General features: G+C 63.0%; 3 pseudogenes; all 3 read right to left on the bottom strand.

Annotated features, from left to right (window-relative positions):
* Positions 1 to 3,823: 3,823 nt before the first annotated feature.
* Positions 3,824 to 3,942, bottom strand: LOC142868319 (uncharacterized; annotated as a pseudogene).
* Positions 3,943 to 7,758: 3,816 nt separating this feature from the next.
* Positions 7,759 to 7,877, bottom strand: LOC142868338 (uncharacterized; annotated as a pseudogene).
* A 3,838-nt stretch (positions 7,878 to 11,715) lies between these two features.
* Positions 11,716 to 11,834, bottom strand: LOC142868318 (uncharacterized; annotated as a pseudogene).
* Between the last annotated feature and the right edge of the window lie 876 nt (positions 11,835 to 12,710).

Genomic DNA, 12,710 nt, shown 5'->3' with positions numbered 1-12,710 from the left:
GGCGGAGGGCGCCCCTGCCCCGCTCAAGAAGCCGAGCCTCTCTGCGCTTCCCCGCCGCCTCCTCCCGCCCCAGGCCCCGCGCCGGGTCGGGCCTGTTGAGTTCGCCGGCCGGGTCCCGCGGGCTCCGAGGGACGGGGGGTGACAGGCGGGGCGGGCAGGGAGCGGCGGGCCGGGGTTGGGGGCTGTCTCTGTACACACACACACTCACACTCACACTCACTCACTCACTCACACTCACACAAGATGCGCCTCCACGGCTGGACCCGCCCAGGTGGAGACCTTCAAGCCCCCCTCCTCTCCTCGCCTGGCCTCCTTCACCTCCCCGCCCCCCACCCCCAGCGCGCCGGGGCCGCAGACTGCGCACGGGCGGGAGGGGCGGGGCGCTCGCCCTTTGACCCCAGCCAGGGGCGGCCCTCCCCCACAACCCCTTTCAGCTGCGCCCCCCACCCTGTGGCCCGGCGGCCGCCTATTCCCCCGGGCCAGGGCTGGGGCACAGCGCACGGGGGAGGGGAGCCAGTGTATGGGGCGTCTCTCTCTCTCGGGATGTGTCCCATGGGTGGGGTGGGGTGGCGTGGTTTGTGGGGCGCTGAAGAAATCAGTCCCCTCCATCTCCTCCCTCTGGAAAACACCCAAGCCCTTGGAGAACTGCCCGCACCGCTACCGTGGGGGCCGGGACCCTCCTCTGTGTCCTCCTGTGGCCCAGTCCAAGGGGCCTGGGCCTGGCCGGGGCTGCACTGGACCCCAACCACCCTGGCGTGTGGACTCGCTAAAAATCGGCCATTAGATATTGGATTCCAGCGTCATTGAGGTCATTTCACTAATGAGTGCACCGCAAAGAGTTTCCTAATCCATCTGTGAGGGTGGCAACCGAAAGAGAATTTTAGAGCTGACAGAATAGGCGAGGAAAGGCATAGGAGATTTCCACACCCAGTAAGGAAGCCTTTCCCGAAGTGGAAGAAAGAAAGGAGCAAACAGAGACACCGGTAGCCCGCCCGGATCAGAGTCTGCCCCTGAGAGAAAGTACCCTGACCAGGTTCACCAGTGGGTGGGTGGCGAGCTAGCGGCACTCAGAAGAGCGAGGCCCGCAGTCTGTGCAGAAGACACCTGCACTCGGGTGTGTGTGGCGGCACAATTCACAAGCAGCTCCAGATGTTAAACCAAGGAGAAGCCAGGGAGTTCCCAACGCCCCAGGTGTCCTCAGCCCACGACTGGCTGCTGTGGGAATGCGAAGCCCGGCTCCTTGTCTCAGAGCGGGGCAACCAGGAGGTGTGATGTCCACCCCGGGGTTCCCAGGAGGATCAGACTGAAGCTGGGACTTGGCCTGAAAGTGTCCCCTCGCATGGCCACCCCCTTCCCCTTCCTGCTCCTCTACTCCTGGTGCCCCTCCATCCAGGGGCCAGACCTTAAAGAGTCACCCGCAAGAGAATCCTGGTCCCAAAGGAGCCTTCTGGGGGACCCCTGCTGAGAGAGGTTGTGGGCATGGCCCGCTGGGGCTCTGCCCGACCCAGGGCTGAGAGATGCAACCTCCCAGCTCTGGGTCCCTGCAGGAAGTGTTGGCAAGCACAGGGCCAGTCCTCCAAAGGCCCAGGTGCAGGGAGCCCAGGCCAAGCATCCCGTGGAAGAAGCCACATGCTGTGCCACCCCGGGGAACACCACTGCAGGCCACGGCCCTTCCCACCTCCTCCTCCTCCTCCTCCTCCTCCTCCTCCTCCTCCCACCCCGCCCCCGCCCCCACATGGCACAGGGCCCAGAGACACCTCAGACACTTGCTACCCAAAGTGCAAAGGGCATCAGTTGCTCCTCCAAACCCCCCCCCCAGCCCAGCAGACCACGTTGTCCAGCCAGCCCCCGGGCCTCCCTGGGGTGCCCAGCACAAAAGTGCAGACACCCACCGGACCCTCAATCTCAGTTTTCGGATGTTTTTGCCACTCTAAGGACCCGCAGGCCAGCTGGGCCTTCTGGCAGGACAGAGAGCCCCGGAATCCGACGTGGAGAGCTGGGTATACGTCCCCATGAGGAGGCGGTCCCCACCTCCGCGGCTATCCCCTTGCGGGGAGCGGCAGCCGCGGGGCCTCAGAGAAGACACCAGGCTGGGCCCCCACGGCACAGCGGGAGCACGTCCCCCGCAGGCCACTTAGCGACGGCGGCCAGCCGGCGGACGGTTGGGTTGCACGAGACGCTGCGGCCGCCCTGCTACCGGGTTCCTGGGAGGGCGTCCTGGAACCAGCGTCCACACCAAGCCCTTGGAAGGCCCAGGCGACGGAGGAGCCCCGTCAGGCAGGGGCCGAGGACGGTGACGGCCCGGGCGGGGACGAGCGTGTCAGGCAGGGGCAGAGGACGGTGACAGGTGATAGGCCGGGCGGGAAGGAGTCAGTCAGGCAGGGGCCGTGGAGGAGACGGGCTGGGTAAGGGTTAGGGTTAGTGTCAGGGCACAAGTCACAATCGCAAAGACCTGGAAGCCACCCGAGTGCCCATCGACCCACGAGTGGGTAAATAAAATGTGGCGCGTGGACACCACGGAGTGCTATTCGGCTATGAGGAGCAGCGGTGAGGGGGCACCTCTCGTGGTTCTCCTGGCCAGAGCTGGAACCCGTTCCAGTAAGCCAAGTATCCCAAGAATGGACACACGAGCACCACGTGCTCGCGCTCACCAGCAAATGGGTACGAACCGATGGACACCTAAGTGGACACAGAGGAATCACCTTCTTCGGGTGGGTGTCGGGCGGGTGGGGGGAGGGGATGGGCATACACATCCATTAGGAATGGGGTGGGTACGCACCGACTGGGGGATGGGCGCACTTGAAGCTCTGACCCGAGGGGGGAGGCTGGGAGAGGGCAACGCACCCGACCTTAACATTGGTGCCCCCACAATATGCTGGAACAACATGAGAGGTAAATGAATAAGAACACGGGGGGGGGGAGGGGGGCACGGGCAACACATGTCACCTTAATACTTGGACTCCCATCATCTGCTTGAAAAGAGAGAGAAAAGAAAATGCAATAATAGAGATAAGAGACACTTTTTAAAAATAATGAATCCGGCCGGGCGCTGTGGCTCACGCCTGTAATCCTAGCTCTTGGGAGGCCGAGGCGGGCGGATTGCTCAAGGTCAGGAGTTCAAAACCAGCCTGAGCAAGAGCGAGACCCCGTCTCTACTATAAATAGAAAGAAATTAATTGGCCAACTGATATATATATAAAAAATTAGCGGGGCATGGTGGCGCATGCCTGCAGTCCCAGCTACCCTGGAGGCTGAGGCAGAAGGATCACTCGAGCCCAGGAGTTTGAAGTTGCTGTGAGCTAGGCTAACGCCACGGCACTCACTCTAGCCTGGGCAACAAACCGAGACTCTGTCTCAAAAAAAAAAAAAAAAAAAAATGAATCCGAAGAGAAAAGTAAAAGGAGGCCTGTGGAGCAGGTCTGGGTGTGACTCCGGATCCCCGAACATCAGGTGCCACCACCAAAGATTCCTACGTGTAGCCCATAGAACCCCAAAAGCAACGGGAGGAGTTCTGGTCACATACTCCCTCAAAATGACATCCTGGCCTTCTTCTGGAACTCCCTCCCCTCTCAGACTCTCAAGGTTTCCTCCAGCGTGTCGGCTCCCACAGAGCAGACCTTTGGTCTGAGACCTGACTGTCCAGAAGCCACGCATGCTGCCGCGTGGCGGCGGTGTCACGGCTCGGGACAAGAGGAGGCCCAACGGCGCGGGCTGGGGCGCCAGGCACCGCGGCGGGCGCTGAGGGTGGGGGTCACCCCCACCCCGGGCCGCCCCCGCACTCCCAGAAACGCGACAGAACCAGAGGCAAAAAAAAAAAAGAAGAAGCCTACGGCACCCGGTATTCCCGGGCGGTCTCCCATCCAAGTTCTAACCAGGCCCGACCCTGCTTAGCTTCCGAGACCAGACGGGATCGGGCGCGTTCGGGGTGGTGTGGCCGTGGACGGCGGAGGGCGCCCCTGCCCCGCTCAAGAAGCCGAGCCTCTCTGCGCTTCCCCGCCGCCTCCTCCCGCCCCAGGCCCCGCGCCGGGTCGGGCCTGTTGAGTTCGCCGGCCGGGTCCCGCGGGCTCCGAGGGACGGGGGGTGACAGGCGGGGCGGGCAGGGAGCGGCGGGCCGGGGTTGGGGGCTGTCTCTGTACACACACACACTCACACTCACACTCACTCACTCACTCACACTCACACAAGATGCGCCTCCACGGCTGGACCCGCCCAGGTGGAGACCTTCAAGCCCCCCTCCTCTCCTCGCCTGGCCTCCTTCACCTCCCCGCCCCCCACCCCCAGCGCGCCGGGGCCGCAGACTGCGCACGGGCGGGAGGGGCGGGGCGCTCGCCCTTTGACCCCAGCCAGGGGCGGCCCTCCCCCACAACCCCTTTCAGCTGCGCCCCCCACCCTGTGGCCCGGCGGCCGCCTATTCCCCCGGGCCAGGGCTGGGGCACAGCGCACGGGGGAGGGGAGCCAGTGTATGGGGCGTCTCTCTCTCTCGGGATGTGTCCCATGGGTGGGGTGGGGTGGCGTGGTTTGTGGGGCGCTGAAGAAATCAGTCCCCTCCATCTCCTCCCTCTGGAAAACACCCAAGCCCTTGGAGAACTGCCCGCACCGCTACCGTGGGGGCCGGGACCCTCCTCTGTGTCCTCCTGTGGCCCAGTCCAAGGGGCCTGGGCCTGGCCGGGGCTGCACTGGACCCCAACCACCCTGGCGTGTGGACTCGCTAAAAATCGGCCATTAGATATTGGATTCCAGCGTCATTGAGGTCATTTCACTAATGAGTGCACCGCAAAGAGTTTCCTAATCCATCTGTGAGGGTGGCAACCGAAAGAGAATTTTAGAGCTGACAGAATAGGCGAGGAAAGGCATAGGAGATTTCCACACCCAGTAAGGAAGCCTTTCCCGAAGTGGAAGAAAGAAAGGAGCAAACAGAGACACCGGTAGCCCGCCCGGATCAGAGTCTGCCCCTGAGAGAAAGTACCCTGACCAGGTTCACCAGTGGGTGGGTCGCGAGCTAGCGGCACTCAGAAGAGCGAGGCCCGCAGTCTGTGCAGAAGACACCTGCACTCGGGTGTGTGTGGCGGCACAATTCACAAGCAGCTCCAGATGTTAAACCAAGGAGAAGCCAGGGAGTTCCCAACGCCCCAGGTGTCCTCAGCCCACGACTGGCTGCTGTGGGAATGCGAAGCCCGGCTCCTTGTCTCAGAGCGGGGCAACCAGGAGGTGTGATGTCCACCCCGGGGTTCCCAGGAGGATCAGACTGAAGCTGGGACTTGGCCTGAAAGTGTCCCCTCGCATGGCCACCCCCTTCCCCTTCCTGCTCCTCTACTCCTGGTGCCCCTCCATCCAGGGGCCAGACCTTAAAGAGTCACCCGCAAGAGAATCCTGGTCCCAAAGGAGCCTTCTGGGGGACCCCTGCTGAGAGAGGTTGTGGGCATGGCCCGCTGGGGCTCTGCCCGACCCAGGGCTGAGAGATGCAACCTCCCAGCTCTGGGTCCCTGCAGGAAGTGTTGGCAAGCACAGGGCCAGTCCTCCAAAGGCCCAGGTGCAGGGAGCCCAGGCCAAGCATCCCGTGGAAGAAGCCACATGCTGTGCCACCCCGGGGAACACCACTGCAGGCCACGGCCCTTCCCACCTCCTCCTCCTCCTCCTCCTCCTCCTCCTCCCACCCCGCCCCCGCCCCCACATGGCACAGGGCCCAGAGACACCTCAGACACTTGCTACCCAAAGTGCAAAGGGCATCAGTTGCTCCTCCAAACCCCCCCCCCAGCCCAGCAGACCACGTTGTCCAGCCAGCCCCCGGGCCTCCCTGGGGTGCCCAGCACAAAAGTGCAGACACCCACCGGACCCTCAATCTCAGTTTTCGGATGTTTTTGCCACTCTAAGGACCCGCAGGCCAGCTGGGCCTTCTGGCAGGACAGAGAGCCCCGGAATCCGACGTGGAGAGCTGGGTATACGTCCCCATGAGGAGGCGGTCCCCACCTCCGCGGCTATCCCCTTGCGGGGAGCGGCAGCCGCGGGGCCTCAGAGAAGACACCAGGCTGGGCCCCCACGGCACAGCGGGAGCACGTCCCCCGCAGGCCACTTAGCGACGGCGGCCAGCCGGCGGACGGTTGGGTTGCACGAGACGCTGCGGCCGCCCTGCTACCGGGTTCCTGGGAGGGCGTCCTGGAACCAGCGTCCACACCAAGCCCTTGGAAGGCCCAGGCGACGGAGGAGCCCCGTCAGGCAGGGGCCGAGGACGGTGACGGCCCGGGCGGGGACGAGCGTGTCAGGCAGGGGCAGAGGACGGTGACAGGTGATAGGCCGGGCGGGAAGGAGTCAGTCAGGCAGGGGCCGTGGAGGAGACGGGCTGGGTAAGGGTTAGGGTTAGTGTCAGGGCACAAGTCACAATCGCAAAGACCTGGAAGCCACCCGAGTGCCCATCGACCCACGAGTGGGTAAATAAAATGTGGCGCGTGGACACCACGGAGTGCTATTCGGCTATGAGGAGCAGCGGTGAGGGGGCACCTCTCGTGGTTCTCCTGGCCAGAGCTGGAACCCGTTCCAGTAAGCCAAGTATCCCAAGAATGGACACACGAGCACCACGTGCTCGCGCTCACCAGCAAATGGGTACGAACCGATGGACACCTAAGTGGACACAGAGGAATCACCTTCTTCGGGTGGGTGTCGGGCGGGTGGGGGGAGGGGATGGGCATACACATCCATTAGGAATGGGGTGGGTACGCACCGACTGGGGGATGGGCGCACTTGAAGCTCTGACCCGAGGGGGGAGGCTGGGAGAGGGCAACGCACCCGACCTTAACATTGGTGCCCCCACAATATGCTGGAACAACATGAGAGGTAAATGAATAAGAACACGGGGGGGGGAGGGGGGCACGGGCAACACATGTCACCTTAATACTTGGACTCCCATCATCTGCTTGAAAAGAGAGAGAAAAGAAAATGCAATAATAGAGATAAGAGACACTTTTTAAAAATAATGAATCCGGCCGGGCGCTGTGGCTCACGCCTGTAATCCTAGCTCTTGGGAGGCCGAGGCGGGCGGATTGCTCAAGGTCAGGAGTTCAAAACCAGCCTGAGCAAGAGCGAGACCCCGTCTCTACTATAAATAGAAAGAAATTAATTGGCCAACTGATATATATATAAAAAATTAGCGGGGCATGGTGGCGCATGCCTGCAGTCCCAGCTACCCTGGAGGCTGAGGCAGAAGGATCACTGGAGCCCAGGAGTTTGAAGTTGCTGTGAGCTAGGCTAACGCCACGGCACTCACTCTAGCCTGGGCAACAAACCGAGACTCTGTCTCAAAAAAAAAAAAAAAAAAAAATGAATCCGAAGAGAAAAGTAAAAGGAGGCCTGTGGAGCAGGTCTGGGTGTGACTCCGGATCCCCGAACATCAGGTGCCACCACCAAAGATTCCTACGTGTAGCCCATAGAACCCCAAAAGCAACGGGAGGAGTTCTGGTCACATACTCCCTCAAAATGACATCCTGGCCTTCTTCTGGAACTCCCTCCCCTCTCAGACTCTCAAGGTTTCCTCCAGCGTGTCGGCTCCCACAGAGCAGACCTTTGGTCTGAGACCTGACTGTCCAGAAGCCACGCATGCTGCCGCGTGGCGGCGGTGTCACGGCTCGGGACAAGAGGAGGCCCAACGGCGCGGGCTGGGGCGCCAGGCACCGCGGCGGGCGCTGAGGGTGGGGGTCACCCCCACCCCGGGCCGCCCCCGCACTCCCAGAAACGCGACAGAACCAGAGGCAAAAAAAAAAAAGAAGAAGCCTACAGCACCCGGTATTCCCGGGCGGTCTCCCATCCAAGTTCTAACCAGGCCCGACCCTGCTTAGCTTCCGAGACCAGACGGGATCGGGCGCGTTCGGGGTGGTGTGGCCGTGGACGGCGGAGGGCGCCCCTGCCCCGCTCAAGAAGCCGAGCCTCTCTGCGCTTCCCCGCCGCCTCCTCCCGCCCCAGGCCCCGCGCCGGGTCGGGCCTGTTGAGTTCGCCGGCCGGGTCCCGCGGGCTCCGAGGGACGGGGGGTGACAGGCGGGGCGGGCAGGGAGCGGCGGGCCGGGGTTGGGGGCTGTCTCTGTACACACACACACTCACACTCACACTCACTCACTCACTCACACTCACACAAGATGCGCCTCCACGGCTGGACCCGCCCAGGTGGAGACCTTCAAGCCCCCCTCCTCTCCTCGCCTGGCCTCCTTCACCTCCCCGCCCCCCACCCCCAGCGCGCCGGGGCCGCAGACTGCGCACGGGCGGGAGGGGCGGGGCGCTCGCCCTTTGACCCCAGCCAGGGGCGGCCCTCCCCCACAACCCCTTTCAGCTGCGCCCCCCACCCTGTGGCCCGGCGGCCGCCTATTCCCCCGGGCCAGGGCTGGGGCACAGCGCACGGGGGAGGGGAGCCAGTGTATGGGGCGTCTCTCTCTCTCGGGATGTGTCCCATGGGTGGGGTGGGGTGGCGTGGTTTGTGGGGCGCTGAAGAAATCAGTCCCCTCCATCTCCTCCCTCTGGAAAACACCCAAGCCCTTGGAGAACTGCCCGCACCGCTACCGTGGGGGCCGGGACCCTCCTCTGTGTCCTCCTGTGGCCCAGTCCAAGGGGCCTGGGCCTGGCCGGGGCTGCACTGGACCCCAACCACCCTGGCGTGTGGACTCGCTAAAAATCGGCCATTAGATATTGGATTCCAGCGTCATTGAGGTCATTTCACTAATGAGTGCACCGCAAAGAGTTTCCTAATCCATCTGTGAGGGTGGCAACCGAAAGAGAATTTTAGAGCTGACAGAATAGGCGAGGAAAGGCATAGGAGATTTCCACACCCAGTAAGGAAGCCTTTCCCGAAGTGGAAGAAAGAAAGGAGCAAACAGAGACACCGGTAGCCCGCCCGGATCAGAGTCTGCCCCTGAGAGAAAGTACCCTGACCAGGTTCACCCGTGGGTGGGTCGCGAGCTAGCGGCACTCAGAAGAGCGAGGCCCGCAGTCTGTGCAGAAGACACCTGCACTCGGGTGTGTGTGGCGGCACAATTCACAAGCAGCTCCAGATGTTAAACCAAGGAGAAGCCAGGGAGTTCCCAACGCCCCAGGTGTCCTCAGCCCACGACTGGCTGCTGTGGGAATGCGAAGCCCGGCTCCTTGTCTCAGAGCGGGGCAACCAGGAGGTGTGATGTCCACCCCGGGGTTCCCAGGAGGATCAGACTGAAGCTGGGACTTGGCCTGAAAGTGTCCCCTCGCATGGCCACCCCCTTCCCCTTCCTGCTCCTCTACTCCTGGTGCCCCTCCATCCAGGGGCCAGACCTTAAAGAGTCACCCGCAAGAGAATCCTGGTCCCAAAGGAGCCTTCTGGGGGACCCCTGCTGAGAGAGGTTGTGGGCATGGCCCGCTGGGGCTCTGCCCGACCCAGGGCTGAGAGATGCAACCTCCCAGCTCTGGGTCCCTGCAGGAAGTGTTGGCAAGCACAGGGCCAGTCCTCCAAAGGCCCAGGTGCAGGGAGCCCAGGCCAAGCAGCCTGTGGAAGAAGCCACATGCTGTGCCACCCCGGGGAACACCACTGCAGGCCACGGCCCTTCCCACCTCCTCCTCCTCCTCCTCCTCCTCCTCCTCCTCCTCCTCCTCCTCCCACCCCGCCCCCGCCGCCGCCCCCACATGGCACAGGGCCCAGAGACACCTCAGACACTTGCTACCCAAAGTGCAAAGGGCATCAGTTGCTCCTCCAAACCCCCCCCCCAGCCCAGCAGACCACGTTGTCCAGCCGGCCCCCGGGCCTCCCTGGGGTGCCCAGCACAAAAGTGCAGACACCCACCGGACCCTCAATCTCAGTTTTCGGATGTTTTTGCCACTCTAAGGACCCGCAGGCCAGCTGGGCCTTCTGGCAGGACAGAGAGCCCCGGAATCCGACGTGGAGAGCTGGGTATACGTCCCCATGAGGAGGCGGTCCCCACCTCCGCGGCTATCCCCTTGCGGAGAGCGGCAGCCGCGGGGCCTCAGAGAAGACACCAGGCTGGGCCCCCACGGCACAGCGGGAGCACGTCCCCCGCAGGCCACTTAGCGACGGCGGCCAGCCGGCGGACGGTTGGGTTGCACGAGACGCTGCGGCCGCCCTGCTACCGGGTTCCTGGGAGGGCGTCCTGGAACCAGCGTCCACACCAAGCCCTTGGAAGGCCCAGGCGACGGAGGAGCCCCGTCAGGCAGGGGCCGAGGACGGTGACGGCCCGGGCGGGGACGAGCGTGTCAGGCAGGGGCAGAGGACGGTGACAGGTGATAGGCCGGGCGGGAAGGAGTCAGTCAGGCAGGGGCCGTGGAGGAGACGGGCTGGGTAAGGGTTAGGGTTAGTGTCAGGGCACAAGTCACAATCGCAAAGACCTGGAAGCCACCCGAGTGCCCATCGACCCACGAGTGGGTAAATAAAATGTGGCGCGTGGACACCACGGAGTGCTATTCGGCTATGAGGAGCAGCGGTGAGGGGGCACCTCTCGTGGTTCTCCTGGCCAGAGCTGGAACCCGTTCCAGTAAGCCAAGTATCCCAAGAATGGACACACGAGCACCACGTGCTCGCGCTCACCAGCAAATGGGTACGAACCGATGGACACCTAAGTGGACACAGAGGAATCACCTTCTTCGGGTGGGTGTCGGGCGGGTGGGGGGAGGGGATGGGCATACACATCCATTAGGAATGGGGTGGGTACGCACCGACTGGGGGATGGGCGCACTTGAAGCTCTGACCCGAGGGGGGAGGCTGGGAGAGGGCAACGCACCCGACCTTAACATTGGTGCCCCCACAATATGCTGGAACAACATGAGAGGTAAATGAATAAGAACACGGGGGGGGGAGGGGGGCACGGGCAACACATGTCACCTTAATACTTGGACTCCCATCATCTGCTTGAAAAGAGAGAGAAAAGAAAATGCAATAATAGAGATAAGAGACACTTTTTAAAAATAATGAATCCGGCCGGGCGCTGTGGCTCACGCCTGTAATCCTAGCTCTTGGGAGGCCGAGGCGGGCGGATTGCTCAAGGTCAGGAGTTCAAAACCAGCCTGAGCAAGAGCGAGACCCCGTCTCTACTATAAATAGAAAGAAATTAATTGGCCAACTGATATATATATAAAAAATTAGCGGGGCATGGTGGCGCATGCCTGCAGTCCCAGCTACCCTGGAGGCTGAGGCAGAAGGATCACTGGAGCCCAGGAGTTTGAAGTTGCTGTGAGCTAGGCTAACGCCACGGCACTCACTCTAGCCTGGGCAACAAACCGAGACTCTGTCTCAAAAAAAAAAAAAAAAAAAAAATGAATCCGAAGAGAAAAGTAAAAGGAGGCCTGTGGAGCAGGTCTGGGTGTGACTCCGGATCCCCGAACATCAGGTGCCACCACCAAAGATTCCTACGTGTAGCCCATAGAACCCCAAAAGCAACGGGAGGAGTTCTGGTCACATACTCCCTCAAAATGACATCCTGGCCTTCTTCTGGAACTCCCTCCCCTCTCAGACTCTCAAGGTTTCCTCCAGCGTGTCGGCTCCCACAGAGCAGACCTTTGGTCTGAGACCTGACTGTCCAGAAGCCACGCATGCTGCCGCGTGGCGGCGGTGTCACGGCTCGGGACAAGAGGAGGCCCAACGGCGCGGGCTGGGGCGCCAGGCACCGCGGCGGGCGCTGAGGGTGGGGGTCACCCCCACCCCGGGCCGCCCCCGCACTCCCAGAAACGCGACAGAACCAGAGGCAAAAAAAAAAAAGAAGAAGCCTACGGCACCCGGTATTCCCGGGCGGTCTCCCATCCAAGTTCTAACCAGGCCCGACCCTGCTTAGCTTCCGAGACCAGACGGGATCGGGCGCGTTCGGGGTGGTGTGGCCGTGGACGGCGGAGGGCGCCCCTGCCCCGCTCAAGAAGCCGAGCCTCTCTGCGCTTCCCCGCCGCCTCCTCCCGCCCCAGGCCCCGCGCCGGGTCGGGCCTGTTGAGTTCGCCGGCCGGGTCCCGCGGGCTCCGAGGGACGGGGGGTGACAGGCGGGGCGGGCAGGGAGCGGCGGGCCGGGGTTGGGGGCTGTCTCTGTACACACACACACTCACACTCACACTCACTCACTCACTCACACTCACACAAGATGCGCCTCCACGGCTGGACCCGCCCAGGTGGAGACCTTCAAGCCCCCCTCCTCTCCTCGCCTGGCCTCCTTCACCTCCCCGCCCCCCACCCCCAGCGCGCCGGGGCCGCAGACTGCGCACGGGCGGGAGGGGCGGGGCGCTCGCCCTTTGACCCCAGCCAGGGGCGGCCCTCCCCCACAACCCCTTTCAGCTGCGCCCCCCACCCTGTGGCCCGGCGGCCGCCTATTCCCCCGGGCCAGGGCTGGGGCACAGCGCACGGGGGAGGGGAGCCAGTGTATGGGGCGTCTCTCTCTCTCGGGATGTGTCCCATGGGTGGGGTGGGGTGGCGTGGTTTGTGGGGCGCTGAAGAAATCAGTCCCCTCCATCTCCTCCCTCTGGAAAACACCCAAGCCCTTGGAGAACTGCCCGCACCGCTACCGTGGGGGCCGGGACCCTCCTCTGTGTCCTCCTGTGGCCCAGTCCAAGGGGCCTGGGCCTGGCCGGGGCTGCACTGGACCCCAACCACCCTGGCGTGTGGACTCGCTAAAAATCGGCCATTAGATATTGGATTCCAGCGTCATTGAGGTCATTTCACTAATGAGTGCACCGCAAAGAGTTTCCTAATCCATCTGTGAGGGTGGCAACCGAAAGAG

The sequence above is a fragment of the Microcebus murinus genome, unplaced genomic scaffold, assembly GCF_040939455.1.
Source record: "Microcebus murinus isolate Inina unplaced genomic scaffold, M.murinus_Inina_mat1.0 scaf029_hap2_Mmur4.0, whole genome shotgun sequence".
Taxonomy (NCBI): domain Eukaryota; kingdom Metazoa; phylum Chordata; class Mammalia; order Primates; family Cheirogaleidae; genus Microcebus; species Microcebus murinus.
This window is presented reverse-complemented; position numbering and strand designations above follow the sequence as displayed.